This window comes from Aethalodelphis obliquidens, unplaced genomic scaffold (assembly GCF_003676395.1).
Source record: "Aethalodelphis obliquidens isolate GAN/ISIS:26980383/991018 unplaced genomic scaffold, ASM367639v1 scaffold2, whole genome shotgun sequence".
In the NCBI taxonomy this organism is placed as follows: Eukaryota; Metazoa; Chordata; class Mammalia; order Artiodactyla; family Delphinidae; genus Aethalodelphis; species Aethalodelphis obliquidens.
The window spans coordinates 75,043,375-75,062,008 of NW_020837946.1; the positions used below are offsets into that span (position 1 = coordinate 75,043,375).

General features: G+C 34.5%; 1 non-coding gene and 1 pseudogene across 1 annotated transcript; one reads left to right on the forward strand and one right to left on the reverse strand.

Annotated features, from left to right (window-relative positions):
* The first annotated feature begins 2,229 nt into the window (after positions 1-2,229).
* Positions 2,230-2,834, forward strand: LOC113625008 (transmembrane emp24 domain-containing protein 2 pseudogene; annotated as a pseudogene).
* A 14,705-nt stretch (positions 2,835-17,539) lies between these two features.
* On the reverse strand, positions 17,540-17,675 carry LOC113605255 (small nucleolar RNA SNORA70). Its single transcript, XR_003427128.1, has one exon. It is a non-coding gene; the product is annotated as a small nucleolar RNA SNORA70 (small nucleolar RNA).
* Between the last annotated feature and the right edge of the window lie 959 nt (positions 17,676-18,634).

Below are 18,634 nucleotides of genomic sequence, written 5' to 3' on the forward strand. Positions count from 1 at the left end.
TTTGTAGTAAAGTATTTTTTTATAGTGGGTTAAATCTTGAGAATCAACACTAATTTCATGATTTTTATAGGATTACCTTTATCTGTGCGTGTGTGTGTGTGTATGTGTGTGAGTGTATTTATGTCCATGTAATGACAAAACGATGTGGTTTGGAAAGAAAAATCATCTAAATGATTAATGGGATCAGAGAGGCAAAAATTATATTTATATATATGCACAAATATATTCAAATACATATATTCCATTTATCTTATTATATGTATATAAATATATTTAAATATCTTATAACAAGTATTGTTTCTAGTAGACAAACGAGTATGATTCAAAATAAAAATGAAACAAAGATATGTTAGTAAAAATTTGACATCAAAGAAATCCAAATTGAAACTTTGTATAACATTAATTTTGAAATATTAACCTAATATGATTTCATTATAACCCCAGACGTTTCCAGATAAAGCACTTTTTCCCCTTTGTAGCATTTTTTTCAATGGCAATAAGGAAGTCTTAAATGTATCATATTTCTTTGTTGAAAAAAACTATACTACATTTCAATCCATGTTTGCACATAGCTTTTACTTACCATTCAAGGAGAATTTTATTTTATTCAGTCATTTAGCATTTCTTCTATAATCATTAATTCAAATTTGACTTTCTTTGAAATGAATGTGCATGCTTCCTTATATATAGTTAAGTTTTTGGTGCAATGTGCACAACCCATTTAATAATTTACAAAGTATTTTCAGTTCTTTCATTCACCATTCTAACAGATTGTTGATGGAAATCAATATGGAAGGGAAATTGTATAATCAAGTTTCCTTAAAAGAATGTCATTACTAGTGAAAGACAGGGTGGATGACACAGAGAATTAATCTTAACTATGATATATACATTTCCCAGATATAAGAAGGTTGCTAAGAAGTTAAAATTATGAACTTCAAATTTTTTTTCCATATTTGAAATAGACAACCACTAGCAGTCAGGGTAAGAGGACAGGAGAACTCTCAGATCAAGTCATTTTGAAATAGTTTGCATGATTTTCACCTAGTTAGAATATAGAGATTGAAATAACATGGGAAGACTTGTAAGTGATAATCATGGATATAAATGACTAGCTGTTCAGGTAATTCCATTTTTGTTGTTTATAGTTGTACAGTGTAAGAATACTGCCAAAAACTACAATAAAAAGGCCAAAGAAAAATTAAATTAAAATAGAAAATACTTTTCCCAAAACCTACCAAATTTTATATTTTATGTTTTCACAGATGATTTTTCCATGTCAAAACACATACTATTACTTTCTATCCTGCCACAGTTATATTTAATACAATGTAATTTGACTGATTTTACCAAATGTCCATTGTGTCTACTCATGTCAAATATCAATACTTGTGGACTTTGAAATTAGACCTTTTTGTATAATAAATTCCTATAAATAGTTAAATATGCTTCAGTATTTTTGTAATTGATTGCCTTGTTTACCACCTAACAGGTGCTAGAATAACTTTGTTTTGATTATTGTAGTATTATAATTCAGTTTCACTCTGACAGGTCAATCCTCCTCCAAAATTGCCTCATTTCCAATTGCTAATCCATATTTCTCTTCAAAAATGCCCTGGTTATATCCACAGATAAACAAATTTTAGAATCAATTTGTCTATTCTTTTAAAGCATGCTGGATATTTGCATTAGAATCAACGTATTTACCGGCTAATTTATAGTTGAAATGGCATAACTGTAGTCTTGAGTCTTCCCAATCTAGAACAGATGTGGCTACTTTTTTTTTCTTAGTAGAATTTTGTATCTTTTTTTTTGTATCTACTTTTTTTTTCTTAGAATTTTGTATCTTTATTGTTCTTGTATTGTATGGTTTCCATGAATTTATTGGAAATTTTGTCCCTAGGTGGTTTTCTGCGTTGCTATTAAGAATATCAACTTTTACATATACTTAGTGGTTTATTGTTGATATATAACAAAGTTACCGATTTCATACATCATCTATAAGCTGGCTACTCTGCTTGACTCGTTTCATTTTTAGCCATTGTCAGATGATTCTTTTTGGTTTTCTAGGAATATAAGCATATTATCTACAAATAATGGTAGTTTGCTTCCTTTTTCCTATTATATCTTTTTGTTAATTTTTTTCAAATAAATGCGGTTGAGCTGAGGCAATGGCGACGGCGGCTCTGGAGGCCGCAGTCCCGGTTCTGGCTTCGGCCCCAGCCCCACATGGTGACGCTCGCTGAGCTGCTGGTGCTCCGGGCCGCCCTCCGGGCCACGGTCTCGGGCTACTTCGTCAGCATTGACGCGCATGCTGAGGAGTGCTTCTTCGAGCGGGTCACCCCGGGCACCAAGATGGGCCTCATTTTCGAGGTGGCCAAGGGCGGTTTCCTGGACATCGACATGGAGATTGCAGGGCCTGATAATAAAGGAATTTATAAAGGAGACCGGGAGTCCAGTGGGAAATACACCTTTGCTGTTCACACGGATGGAACGTTTCAGTTTTGTTTCAGCAGTAGGATGTCCACCATGACTCCAAAGATAGTGATGTTCACCATTGATATTGGGGAGGCCCCAAAGGACAAGACATGGAAACAGAAGCTCACCAGAACAAGCTGGAAGAAATGATTAAGGAGCTCACAGTGGCGATGACAGCTGTAAAGCATGAACAGGAATACATGGAAGTTCGGGAGAGAATACACAGGGCAATCAATGACAACGCAAACAGCGGAGTGGTCCTTTGGTCCTTCTTTGAAGCTCTTGTTCTAGTTGCCATGACATTGGGACAGATCTACTACCTGAAGAGATTTTTTGAAGTCCGGAGGGTTGTTTAAAATGCCTTTTGCTGATAATCCCAAACTCATAATTCATTGTTTACCAAGTGTCTTGGTCATAATAATGTCATTAATTTCAACGTTTTTATTTTCTAAACTGTACATTCAAAGCTTCTGTTTCTTTGTGATTAATAGATATTGGGGGAAAACACTTTTTTAGGAAAGTTATAGTGAAAATTTGATTGGCATGATTTCATATTTGAATTCTTCCTCCATTATACAGGTCCTTCCAGAACTCAAACACTGTAAGCGGAATACAGATGTATAGTCCTTTTTATATATTCTTTCCTTTTGCTTTCATAATAAAATGCAGCTTGTTCAGGATAGTACTTTATTGACAGTACTTTACTAAAAATGACTGCATTCTTGGGATCCCTCATCCTGCAGTTCAAGTCATTAAAGATTCATTTTGTTGAGTCCTTATCAGAAAAAACAATCTGAATCTTGACATTTTCTATCCAGCCTAATTGCAGAGCTCTGTGACTAGAGGATGCTACCAAGTTGGTACTTTTTTACTTTGTCTATCTTGTTTTTGCTTTAAAGATAAGACTTAAACCAACAACCTTTTTCCTCTTTAAAGTTTTACTTTGAACCTTAGAACTCAGTCACCTCCACTTAAAATTGTTGACACAAGCAGCTAAGAACCATTTTTTGGTTTCCGCCTAACCTTGTAAGAAGTCTCTATTAAAGCCAGTTCTCTGGGTGTTGCAGTGAACAGTAATTCTTTTTCTTTCTATGCTGGCACATCCACTTTCTCTACTCTGGGCACATGGGAGGTATGCATTCACATAATTGGAAAAATCTGGATTTCTGATGCCAAAGGGTTAAAAGCCTCTTGGATTTCTTTGCAGTGATATACAGCCATTATTTTATTTTTGATCAGTGGCATTTTGGCCACTGTTTAATTAGCTCACTGAACATTACTGTCAGTACTAGTGTGTTTGTTTTTGTTTTTCCTGGGTCTTTCTTTTGGCGTGGGGATGATCCAGGATTACATTGTGACTGATGTATATTACTTACTTGTACATTTTTTTTTTTTTTTGGATCTTTGCAAGGGGAAAACTACTAGTAACGAGTTTTATATAATTAAGTTAAATTTGTTACAGGTTTTCATGTTCAGGATAAACAATTTTTCAACCTTGGGTGAAAATACTTGCAACAGTTTAGGGTGACTGTGTTTTACCTTAGAACAACTGTTGCATGCCAACTTGTGTGCATGTGTGTGTGAAAACACTTCAAAATTGATTTAAAAGATGTAAATTTAAAACTGGTTGTGTATCTAATCTGCCCCAGGTTTAGTAAATAAGCAATTCTTTTTAAAAATAAAAACAAACAAACAATTAAATGCGGTTAACATCAGTTTCAAATGAGGTTTAAAAATAGTTCCATGGGGCTTCCCTGGTGGCGCAGTGGTTGAGAGTCCGCCTACCGATGCAGGGGACACGGGTTCGTGCCTCGGTCCGGGAAGATCCCACATGCCACGGAGCGGCTGGGCCCGTGAGCCATGGCCGCTGAGCCTGCGCGTCCGGAGCCTGTGCTCCACAACAGGAGAGGCCACAACAGTGAGAGGCCCGCGTACAGCAAAAAAAAAAAAAAAAAATAGTTCCATGAAAGAACCCCCTTGACTTCTTATGATGTGACAATCTATGCAAAAGTTCACTGTCAAGCATGAGATTGGCTGTTAGTTTGAGATAAATACATTTTTTCTATTAAGTAACGTTCTATCTCAAAAATTTTATCAGGAATGAATGTTGAATCTTGCAATATGTTTTCAGCAACTATTGAGGTAATATCACTATTTGTATTTAATTATGAATTTTACTAATTGCTTTCCTACAAATATCAATCCACAAGTATTGATATTTGACATGAGTAGACACAATGGACATTTGGTAAAATTAGTCAGATTACATTGTATTAAGTATAACGTTAACAAGGAATAAACGTTAACTCCTCCTTCATAGTAAATAATCTTAAACTTCATTTCACATTTTCTGAGATGTTCAGTGGATTCCCTGGAATTTCTATGAAGTCTCAGGTGCTAATGTTACTTGTAGTCAACTTTGGTACTCATTTCCAAATTTTGAGGAATTATTTTCCTTAACATCTCACTGTTTGCTTATTTGTTTGCTTTTATATCTAATTCCATAATGACCCAAACATGAAACTCTTAACATTTTGTTTCATAATTCAATTCTTCCTTTTGTATTTTTAGGAATCCCCTTTCTTCCTGCTGCAGGACTAATTATTTGGATTTAGTTTTTCTTTTTTTGGGTTTTGATATTAAATGTTTGTGTTACATGACTGGGGTGTTCTATAGCTGTAAAAATACTGTTAAAACATTCCATGAAGCTTTTCCTTGGTCAGGGGACTTGGTTTTCCCTTCAAGCCATCACTATCCTAATAATTGTCAAAGTCATGGATAAGGCTAGAAGTGAGCTCAGGTTAACTTCAATTTATATAAAAGTTCAATTTCTATTGTTCCCAATACTGAATATGAGGTACTGCTCTAACTCTGTACTCTTTCTCGTAATAATTATTTTTCATCCAAATTACTCTTATTTCCATTGATACTTTGTTGTTGTTCCATAGACTTTTATCTGTTATTCTTCTATCTATAATACTCTTCCACAAAATATTGGTGTGGCTAACTTCTCATTATTCTAGTTTCGGATCACTTCTCACTGCCTCAGAAAAGCCTTCCTTGAGAAGAACATCTAAAGTTTTTTAAGGTTCTCATCACCAACCACTGATTCTCTACTTATTATCCTTTTATTTTCTCCATAGCACTTTATCATTTTCAACCTATCCCATTTAAATTGTTCACTCCCACCTCTCATCCCCACCTGACACTAGAACCTGTAGACTATGAGAGTAAGGACCTTATCTAAGTTCTTCACTGTAATACCCTCAGTTCCAAGAATATGGAGTCTTTCTTCCAAAGAATGAAAACTTTTACTGGATTTTGTATAATTCAGATTTGTTTTATTCATATGCAAAAAGGAAAGCAATGTGGTGTTATGTAACCTGGTTGCATCTCATATGTTATATTGATTTCATGGCAAACTTTGGATACTGCAGTATAAGATATTAATTAAATATCTGCTTATAATTTTGCTATCACATAGTCAGTGATAAATAGGAATATTTTGCAGGTTTGTGCTTTACAAGTTTATTTAACATGTTTCTACATCTCCTCTATGATGTACAGTAAGAAAACAATAATTAAAGGAGCTAGAAAAGTGATTGTCAAACATACAAAAGAGTATTGTTACATGATATAGAGGTCTATATGTAATACATTCAATTTGGAATATTAAAAAAGCTTGAATACCTTTAACCATATCAAAAGTTGGATTGGATTTAGAATGCATATGCCTATATATAGATATACACATATTTAGCTTTTTACCATATTTAATATATATATATCTATTATATTAAATACCTAAGCTCACATGGTTTTAAAAACAAAATATTAAAACACTTGCCTCATACTAAAACTTTTACTTTAAATGGTGTTTAATATTATTCCTTAAACTGAATTTAAAAACTGATGTAAAATACTTTCCCTTTATGGATACAGGATGTTTACTTTAATTACATTCAAGAAGCAGTGCCTTGGGGATAAAGGCTGGAACAAGCCACCAGTCATGGAGTGACTGATAAGTATAATTTATCTTCACCATTTCTCACCCTGCAACCTCCTTGGTAATCACAGAGAGAAATATTCCAGGATGCACAGGTCAAATACAATAGTGATAGAGAAAACTAATAAATTTGCTCTAAGGCTTTAAGTAAAATAAAAGCACTTTTCAGAGAATATCAAAATGCTTAACGCTTGAAGATTTTGGTCAAACTACATTAATATTAGTGACATTTTGCCACATATTATTATTGCTTGCCCCATTTTACTTTATTCAAGTTTGAAAGATTTCCATCAATCAAAAATTTCCAAACGCTTTGAAATTAAATCCATAGATCTATGGAGTGCTTGAAAAAGAATGGGAAAATCCACGAGGAAAATATTTTCTGTAACTAATATTCTGAATGGGAAGTAAATTTTATATTCTGAAATAATATATGTTCTAGCATATACTGAAGGGAATATATTAAAAGGGACCTTGTTTGAGCTACATCCTGTTAGGCAGCTGGTGACCAGAGAGGTTTCTCAGACCTAAATTCTAGGATACTCAACAAGTAGAGACTATTGTTTTAGATATTGTACTTACGTGCACTGTTGTATTTTATTATACTATTCTATTATCTCTTTAATTTTTATCAAGTCATGAAGAAGTTGTTCTTGGATGAGCTTAACAAGTTGTTACATGCAGGGTGTATCTTAAGACCAGTGGAAAAGCAAAGCAGCTTGATCAGGGTTAGAGTAATATTATTTTTTAATTTATTTGTTTGCATGTAATTTAAATCATTTGATATTTATAACATGTTTTTACCAAAGTATCCATAAGAATTTATCACGTAAAGTTTTGAATAAATTTAGGACATAATGAAGGAAGACATAACAGAAAACAAATAAATAAAATATAAATTGTTTAGCTGGGTTAAATTCATGCAGGGAAACCAATATTGCTGGAACTCAAGCTGAATTCTCATTAAGATCATCAATTCGCTTGGTGACTCTGTATAAACTGAAATCTTTTGTTAACCTTAGTATTTTAGCTAAAGATAGACATCCGTGGTTCTCAAACTTTAGCCTGCACTAAAATCATTAGGATTTTTAAAACACAGATGTCTCTTTCAGTAAGTCTGGGGTTGTGCCAGAGAATTTGCATTTCTAACAAGTTCCCAGATGTTGTTTATGCTGCTGGTCTAGGGACCGTACTTTGAGAAGAACTGATATATATGATATCATACACACACACACACACACACACACACACACACACACGTGGCAGGACAATTTTTTTCCAGGGATCAGATTTTTCTATTGCGAATCTAATTTTAAACATAATTGTTTTTGATTTGTCATCTTCAATGTTGTGCATACTTTTCTTATTTTGAGATATAAAGGAATGCACCACCATGTATTACTCAAACTTCTAAGGATAATAGCATAAATACTACTAACTTAGTAGCATTGGATGGCCTCATAAAATTAGTAAATTTATCCAAGCCAAAAAAAAGACTCTGTTAATTTTTCCATATTAATATATTATTATCTGAATATAACCTTGGTTTAAATCAATGAAGGAATCTAAACAGGCAGTGCCATTGCTTCACTTGTTGTGAAAGAAATATCATTTTAGGACCACTTTCTCTGTGCTGTTAAGTCTGGCTAGCACCTTAAAGGCATTGACTTATTTAATCTTTCTAAAAGCCTATTATGGCCCTAGAAAGTGTCATACAGAGTGAAGTAAGTCAGAAAGAGAAAAGCAAATATCGTATAATATCACATATATGTGGAATTTAGAAAAATGTTATAGATCAGTGGTCCCCAACCTTTTTTGGCACCAGGGACTGGTTTTGTGGAAGACAATTTTTCCACGGACTGGACGGGGGTGGGGGCATGGTTCAGGTCATAATGCGAGTGATGGGGAGTGGCAGATGAAGCTTCCCTCACTGGACTGCAGCTCACCTCCTGCTGTGTGGCCTGGTTCCTAACCAGTCCACGGCCTGGGGGTTGGGGACACCTGGTATAGAAGATCTTAGCTGCAAAGCAGACATAGAGACACAGACGTAGAGAACAAATGTGTGGATACCAAAGGGGGGGTGGTGGCAGGAATTGGGGGACTGGGATTGACACATATATATTATTGATACTATGTATAAAATGGACAACTGATGGGAACATGCTGTATAGCACAGGGTACTCACCTAGTGCCTTGTGGTAACCTAAATGGGTGGGAAATCCAAAAGGGAGAGGATATCTGTATGTGTATGGCTGATTCATTTTGTTGTGCAGTGGAGGCTAATCCAACATTATAAAGCGACCATACTCCAATAAAAATTTTAAAAAAAAGTAAAAACCTATTATGTGGATTAAAATACTACTATTTAAAGAAATGTAAGATAAATTTTTTTTTCCTCTCCTGTTGAGGAGCACAGGCTCCGGACGCGCAGGCTCAGCAGCCATGGCTCACAGGTCTAGCAGCTCCGCGGCATGTGGGATTTTCCGGGACCGGGGCACGAATCCATGTCCCCTGCATCGGCAGGCGGACTCTCAGCCACTGCGCCACCAGGGAAGTCCCCAAGATAAACTTTAAAACACTACAAAACTTGCCCATTGCCAGTCTTCTAGCTAGTAGTAAATCTATCATCTAATTCAGACAATTTGAACCCAGAGATCACACTCTGGTCTGATGCAAAATTTAATGACAATGAATGTAAATGAATGAGAGACCTGAAAATCCTAAGTTAGAACATATAAGTCTATATGTAGGTATAGTTAATCTTTTTTAATCAATTGATTGCTTGCTGTATCTTTCATGATTAAGTTTGTCTGAAAGTAACTGAAGAAAAAAAATTTTAATTTGACTTAGTAAGATAGAAGTTATTTTTTCCTTATTCAGAGAGTCAAGGGAGAAAATACTAGAGATGGAAAGATGCTGCATGCTGTCAAGGAATAAGGCTTCTTATCTCTTATGCCTTTGGCTTCCATTCCCAATGTCATCTAATGGTCCAGTGTAGTTGCTAGAGACTTGGCCGTATTTTAAAAATCATGGCCAAATGTAAGTAAGAAATAAAGACACATGATCTTCCATTAAAGCTACTTCTCAGTTGATGTACAGAGCATTTCTCATTATAGCCTAGTGCTATAGGACCACATAAGGTTGCAAAGAAAGCTAATGATGTAGTCTTTTCTCAGAGTAGCCACGTGGTTACTAAAAAAATTGGCTTTCTATTACTGTGGAAGAAGAAAGGAATGGACATTGGAAGAAGATTGTAAATTTCTGCCAAATTTGTTGATCAAAACTATCAATGAGTTAATCAGTCATACAATTGGTTATTAGCTAGGCATGGCTGGCTTTCCAACTTTATCTCAGAAAATTTTACATTTTGACAGAGATAATATTACATATTAATCAAATCGTTTCCTCTTTCTGGGCACACAGATGACTACATTGTCCAGTCCTCCTTTAGGTTAGATTGTGTATATATGATTCAGGAATGGCCAATGGAATATGGATACACGTGATGTAGGAACTTCAGGCCTGGACTTGAAAACTATATAGCACAATTCTGCAACTCTCCTTAGCCCTGATACAACAATTGGGACACTATTTTTCTAGATCCTCTAGCTTCAAGTTGTAAAAGGCTACCTGATACATATCAAATTTTATGTGAGATACGTCTTTATTATCTTAAGTCCATAGAGTTGAGACCTATTTACTACTATAACATAGTCTACTACTACAAGTATTATTTAAGTAGAATTAATATTTTGTGTAAATGTTATTTAGTACACTAAAAATCTCTTTATTGAGCTTGTTCTCTATACCAGGTACCTCACCTCTATATTAGCATTGTGATGTCATTGACCATCTTGATAAGAAGAGTTTTGATGAAGTAGGGAGCATGGAAGCCATATCAGAGTACACATAAGAGAAAGGTGTGAAATAGTGACATTTCTCATCAACTGAGACTTTGCTGAGAGTGTGGGTAGAGAAACAGGGTGAAAACAAACAACAAAAAACTAGATTGAAGTCAATGAAAGTTTTTTTTATATAATTTTTTTTATTTTGAATAATTTTAAATTTACAGACAAGTTGCAAACATAGTGCAGAGTTTTCTATATATCTCCCATTCAGTTCCCCCTTTTTTACCATTTTATATTACCATGGCATATTTGTAAAAACTAAGAGACTGACATTTTTACATTACTATTAACTACTATTCAGACTTTATTTGGATTTCACCAGTTTTTCTGTTAAGGTCCTCTTTCTGTTGCAAGATCCAGTCCAGAGTACTACAAGTAGCTTTCACAAAGTTAGAGGAAATCATTAATATTGATATGATGAGGAAAGCAATGAATATATAAATAACCCAAAAACAAACTACTAGAGATAAAAATTAGAATATCTGAAGTTACATACCATATAAGCTTCCACCTAAAGAAACTAGAACAAGAACAAATTAAACCCCAAAACAGGTAGAAGTAAGGCAACAACAAACAACAGAAATAGAACACAGAAAATGCAGAGAAAATTAATGAAACTAAAAGCTGGTTCTTCGAAAAGGTAAATGAAACTAATCAACTGCTTGCTAGGATAATCAAACATAAACAGAATAAACAATTTACCACTAACAGGAAAAGGCAACGGAACATCACTACAGATTCTAAAGATAGTAAAAAGATAACAACAAATTTTAAAAGTTAGACAAACGGGCAAATTTCTTAAGTGACTCCAACTACTAAAGCTTATTCAAGAAGATGTAGATAACCAGAATAGTTCTACATCTATTTAGGAAATTGAGTTTATAGTTAACTTTCCTACAAAAATATCTTTAGACCAAGAGGTCTTTACTGGTGAATTCTACAAAACTTTAAGGGAAGAAATAATAAGGAATCCCCACAATCTCTTCCAGAAAAAAGAAGGAACATTTTCCAACCATTGTAGAAGACCAATATTATTCTGTTATCAGAATCAAAGACATTACTCAAAAGTAAAACTACTGATCAAAATCCTTCATGAATGCAGATGCAAAAATCCACAAGCAGACATTTGAAACCATGTACAGTAATATACAAAAATAAAGTAGATTAACAAGTGGGATCTATCACAAGAATGAAAAGTTGATTTAACACTTGAAAATTTATCAATTTAATTCGTTGTAGTAAAAGACTAAAATAGAAAGTTAATAAAATCATTTAACTAGATGCAAAAAGTCATTTGACAAAATTCAACATAATACAAAATTAGAAGGCAACTCGACTCCTTCAAAGTTATAAAGTATATCGATATAAAACCTAAACCTAACATTGTAACTAATGGTAAAATATCAGATAATTTCCTCCTAATATCAGAAACAAGGTGCAGATTTCTTTTCATCCCACTTCTATACAATGTGTCCTAGCCACTGGAATAAGATAAGAAAAAGAAATAATAGTGCTTGTTACTCAATATTCAGACTAACAAATCATTGAACTGATACTTCATTAAAGAAGATATAAAGGTGACTAATGAGCACATGAATGTTTTTCAATATCATTTATTATTAAGAAATGCAAACTAAAACCGCAATGAGATATCATTAGTATATAGTTGAATGTCTAAAATCAAAGACCAAAAATACTAAGTATTTAAAAATGTCAAACAAATGGAACCCATATATATTGTTGGTGAGAGTGCAAAATAATATAGAATCTTTGATAATTAGTATAGGTAAAAACATCATGTTATATAGGTAAAAATATTAATTTAATTAATTTACAATCCAGGATCCAATTTTTAAATATTTCTCCAGGAGAAATAAAAGCACATTCTCACAAAAATACTATTACTCTAATGTTCCTAACAGCTTCATTCATAAGAGCAAAAAACTAGAAAAATCCCAAGTCTGAATTAAATTAGATAAAAAAATTGTGGTACATGCATACAATGAAATACTACTCAGCAATTAAAATAAAAGGACTGCTGATATATGCAAACACATGAATGGATCTTAACAGAATTATGCTAAATGAAAGAATCCAGATACAAAAGAATACTTACTGTGAGTCATTTGAAGGGCAGTAGAATATGCCATCCCAAAATAATAACTGTAGAAATTCAGGACATGCCATTCAAAATATGTCACTTCAATATATTGTTTATTTTGAGCTGTAAGCACTTGAAAAGCAGCAAATGCAGGAAGAGGCTTTCTTTGACCTCCCCTTATCTGCCTAAATTCAGATCCTCCAAAAGGAACTCGACTGTCAATAAATCCATTTCTTGGGAATTTCATTAAACCACAGAAGATTGACTCTTATCAAAGGAGAGTCTAGACATTGACATCACACTCAGACAAACTTTGTGATTAACTACTATATCTTCCATCTATTCTTCTAAAGGCCCATTCATCTGTCCTAAAAATTATTTACTTTCCCCTAAGAGACTTACATTCCTCCTTGCATGTCCCTGTTAAAATGGTAATTAAGTCTGAATTCTAAAGTCACCTCTCTGAGTTACTCATTTTTTCCCTGGTTATCTCTCATGCATATTTAAGGTATATATGTTATTAAGTTTTGGCTTTTCTCTTTTTAATCTGTGTTTTATAACAGGAATCTCAGCTAAGAACTCAGAAGAACAGAGGGAAAATTATTTTTCATCCCCTACACCTTTCATATGCATTTTTAGAAAAGGCAAATCTACTGTGATAGTAAGCAAATCAGCATTTGTCAGAAGCCATGGAACAGGAAAAGGTTAATGACTGCAATGGTGCAAGAGGAAAGTTTATGGAATGATGCAAATGCTCTATGTCTTCACTGTAATGGTAGTAGTTACACTCATTTAAGTTGATATTTTTTAATTGGCAAATCACCCTGTTTCAGTAAAGAGGTGTCAGGGAGCTGGGTCTAAGAACGAGAACTTCAGGGAAATGTGCAGGTTTTTTGATGTTGGTTTAAAAGCTGAGGTAGCTGAAAGGAATTGAGATGTTAAAAATTTAGGAGTCCTTGGTATGTAGTGTCAAAGAGATAATAATGAAGCTTGTGATTCTTTATTTAGGCCAAGTACCAACTAAGAGTAAAATTCTAGGTAACCAGGGAGCACTACCATAAAAAAATTTTAAATGAATAAAGAATGTTGACATTGTGCTCTCAGAGAGTTACTTGGGATGGCATTGGATAGCTCAAAGAGAGAGAAGAATCTCAAATATAAAAGTTATTATTTCAAAGCAGAGAATGAAATGTCCATGCTGAAAGACTTTCTCTTTGAACAGTTTTAGGGTTATTGCTGCAAACCAAAATCAGAGATTGCTTCCACTACATACAAAAAGATAATTTACCAAAATGTCTGGATATGAAATTAATATACAAATTCAATAGCTTTCCTATTTTAAAAATTTAATAACTATATTAAAAGAATTAGGCTCCTGAAAAACTAAACACTTGTTTGACCCAGTTCCTGATTCTCATTTCTTTAGATTATGAGTCTGCCTGAATATCAGGACAAACTTCTAGCTTTGTAGACTACTGGATTTTTAATGATATGATGACTTTTCTAGGAAGCCTTTAACAGTTGATTATTGCCTAAATCAATATGACAATGAATAAAAGGCCATTTTTAATGGTTGGGTTAAAAATTAAAGGATGACCAAACCACACAGAAAGTGCATAGGCTCACCACAAGTAAATCTACCAACTTGACTCTAACACCAATTTAACTATATGCTTTCAAAATAAGAAAAACTGAACGCATAAGAGAACATATTTGTATAAACTATTGATGCTTCTTTCAAACAATAACATTAGAAAGTTCTTTAAAGCATAGAAGTGTTTTAAGTATCAGAACAACTTTTTCTTTTTAGTTTTGCCATCCTGAGCTTTTGTGACCCTTTATATTCATTTCCTATGTTCCAAATGGCCTAGCCTGTCCTTTTCCTCTATCTCACTTACATGGCCAGGTCTTTTACAATAGGAATGGTTAGCATCAGAAGAAAAATCTATTCACCAAAGATAATTGAAAATCCCTCAGTGTTCTCCATCTTGTTACCCTTCAGCCTTTCTTTTCTATAGCCATTATTTTAGAAGGTAAGTTCTATCCAAGGCCGAGCTTCTCAAGTTTGATTCTCCCTTTAACCAGTGATCCTCCACTATTATGAACTACAATAGAGGTCAAATTACAGATGAAAGTCTTTCACTTCACACATACAGTGCTCTCCATGAGGGGAAGTATTATCAGAATTTATAGAAAATGGAGAAAAAACCAAAACTCTCCAACCCTACTTTCTGTTGCCACAGGTACAGATATGCAGTATGCACATAAACATATGTACATATACTATATATAAATTTTTATATAAACTTATAATTTACTTTGTTATATTTAGCAATCAAATAGATGTAATTCCTAATATTCCAAAAATAAATTCACTTATAAGAAAATTCCAGGATATTATGGCTTCAAGTTAAAGTGTTTCAATGATACTTGCAAAAAAAAAAAAAAATGTATCTCCATTTAGTCTTTTTAATGTGGGAGAAATTAGGAAATAATATTAACTTCCTGGGAGTAACAGTGTAAGTGACCTTTCTGGAACTAACTTAACCTCCATATAAGCAGAAAGGTTTTTAAGCAGCTTCCCATATACTTAGGGTGTTCAGTGACAGGAAAACTGTTGGTAGATGATTAATGCATTAGCAAGTATATATTATTTGTATACATCCACTACTATCCTTATTCCAGGGTAGATGCACAATAGGGCAAGATAAGTTTATTGTTCTTACACAGTTATGACACAGATCAGGAGAAAATCCTACAGTACATGGAGTAATTATAAAACAGTAATGTGCAAATTAAATTCAGAGAAGAGGTATTAGTGAGAACTGAAGAAGTGGATAAGATTTCATTGACAAAGTTGCCAGTAAGGAAAGGAAGAAGGCATGGAGCTAGAAGGAGAAATGATATTTAAGGAACACAGACTATGTACAATGCAGTATTCTTGGGCACAATCACAGTGCCTGAGCTGGGCCTAGAAGCATGAAATGAAAGAGAAAGGGCATTCCAAGAAAAAGAAATAGCAACTGTTAAGAAAAAGGAGTTGGCCAAAGATGGTAAACTCAAGGGACAAAAGTAATATCTGCCTTCCAGAAACAAGGCTATGCTGAGAAAGAATGAGATCACAAAATAAAATGTAGATAAACCCAGGGACAGAACAAGCTGCATAATTTGCTATACTATACGTGATTTCCAATACATAATGAAAATGGTGGGACTTCAAAAATTTTTAAGAATTTTGGGATAGTGATAGCAGTGTGTTAAACAAGAATCAGGCCTTTCTATGTACATGGCCCTGAGTGCAGCACAGGTCACAGGCCCATGAAGCCAGCTCTGCTGAAGGACATTATAAAGGAACCTGAGATTTAGGTATAAAAGCTTGATAACTGATGAGCAATAGGGGAAAACAGGCTCCTAAGCCAGGGAATGACTTGAAATTAGTTATTTAGGAAGATTTTACTGGCAGCAGCATATAGGCTGAATTGAGAAGACCTCAGACTGGAGACATGAAGAAGAGTTCAGAATTCAGAGTTCAGACACCATTGCAATCATCATAGCCTGAGGGAGAGGCTTGTACCAGCCTGGTGGAGATGGAAATGAAGAAGAAAGAAAATTCTGACATATATAGCATGATGATAGATTTTTACCCCCTAAAGTCACAAACATGGTAATAAATTTTTGCTTCATTTTGGTTTTAACTGGAAGACTGAGAAAATGATCGTAACACATACAAAATGACCACACTGTGAAATGACACACGCCTTAGGAGTGAAATCAATGAGACCACATAGAGAGCTGTCATCTGAGGTAACAGGTAGCTATCTAGGTTAGAATTCAACTCAAGTTAAATTTCCTGAACATTTAAACTTTCAATGGTGGAAAAGGCTAATTTAGAAAATGATAATTTCCCTGATTCTATAAGGGTTCAAATTTTTGGCCGCAGTATTAGTTTCCTATTGCTGCTCTAACAAATTACCACAAACTTAGTGGCTTAACCAGACACTGTTGGTAAGGCTGCATTCTTTCTGGAGACTCTAAAAGAAGAATCTGTTTCCTTGCTTTTCCAGTTTCTAGAGGCCCCTTACATTCCCTAGGCTATGTCCTTCTTCCATCTTCAGTATCAGTAGGGTAGCACTTTTAAATCTCTCTCTCTCTCTCTCTCTCTTCCCACTCCAGCTCACACACACACACACACACACATACATACACACACACACACACACACACACACACACACACACACACACACCACTCCCCTTCCCCCAGATATGCACACCTCTATCTTGGTCTTTTCTGACTTTCTTACCTCTCTCTTATCAAGAGTCTTGTGATTACATTGGGACCACCTGATAATCTACCCATCTCAAGATCCTTAATTTAATCACATCTGCAATGTCCATTTTGTCCCATAAGGTAACATATTCAAAGGTTCTGGAGATTAGGAAGTGAACGTTTTATTTTTTCAGGGGAGGGAGCATTATTCTATCTACCACAACCACTGTTAGGAATTGTCATTTGTTGAGAGTTTGGGCTAATTTTCATCTAGTTTTATTCAGCCCTAAGATCCTAGGGTTCTAAGAGACTTGGGGTTTTTTGTTTGTCTGTTGTTTTTTTGTTTGTTTCTGTTTTTTGACAGGAAAGTAGGATTCATTGGTGGGCATGAGTAAGGAGGGGACAGCACCAAGGCTCTCATGAGTGCAGGCCCTGTCATTTGTCCAGGGGACCACAATTAGGGATGTATTTGACCCCACAGGTATCTGAGATGAGCTGCTCTTCTGCCACCATGTTTTCAAATTCATCCACATTGAACTTAGTAAATCCCCACTTCTTGGAGATGTGCATCTTCTGGTGGCCAGGGAACTTGAACTTGGCCTTGCAGAGGGCCTCAGGCACATGCTCCTTGTTCTGTAGCTTGATGCCAATGGGCATTATGACTTGGCCAACGTGAACTCTGGCCACTGTGCCCTGGGGATTTCCAAAGGCACTGCACATACCTACCTGGAGCCTAGATTGAGGACAGCATGCCAGTCATGAATGCCCACTGGGAAGGGCTGTATCCAAGGACCCTTAGGGCATCCTGTACAGGCGACAGGCTGCACACACTACCGAGGAGGCTGCTGTTTGCAGCCATTGCATGCTGGGCCCCCCATGGGGAAAAGACCATGGTTGGCTTAATTGGCTGATTCTCAGATGTGTGCAATCAAAATAAATGCAAAAAGTACAATGTAAGCAGATATTTAATTTTTTATCTTTCTTTGAGTTAACTATATACTCAATGAAAATGTTGATCTTATATTTTCATGACACCTTTGTGTTACACAATATGCATATAAAATTCCTTTAGAAAAACTATAAATTCTTGCATCTCCTCTCAATCATACGATTTATATAATTTTGAGAACACAGCAGCCCTGCAGCAAAACATTCAATGAATTATTAAAAAGTGCTGAGAACTGCTTTATGGGTATAAAGAGCTAAATAAGGATTGTCTAATTCTACCAGTTATTAACATATAAATTCAAAAGAAGGAAAAAGTCCACATACAGATATTTTGTCCAAAATTAATGTTTCCTACTTTTAAGAAGGTCATAAGAGCAAAAATGACATAAACTTTGGATCCACTTCACTTCACACATTTATTTATTCATCAATATTTCCATAAGTAAATTTGTTAACCTAAGTGTAAATGTTTCAGAGGAAAAAAATTCAGAATAAATCAAGGAAAAATACAGGAAATTAAAAGGAATAATAAATATGTGAATACACATAATCACATTCACTAGAATGAAAGCTCAGATAAAACAGTACATACCTTAGGGCATCATTCATTATCACACATACACATAAATGTATATACAGCAGTGACACATTTGGGAAAGATGAACAAATTGAAGAGTTCATAAGAAAGATTTGAGGAAAGGTTTGGAAAATGAGGAAAGGTTAAAAGAAGAAGGCATGTTCAGTCAAATGAACATACCAAAAGGAAATATGATTATTTACAAATATATATATAATGAAATGATAAAAAAACAAGACAAAGACAGAATAGAAAATATGAACTAGGAAAGACATGCAAAAATTAAGAAAATCTTTAAACAATGAAGGATGTAAACCTAAAGAATATGTAACTCTTATGGTAATAGT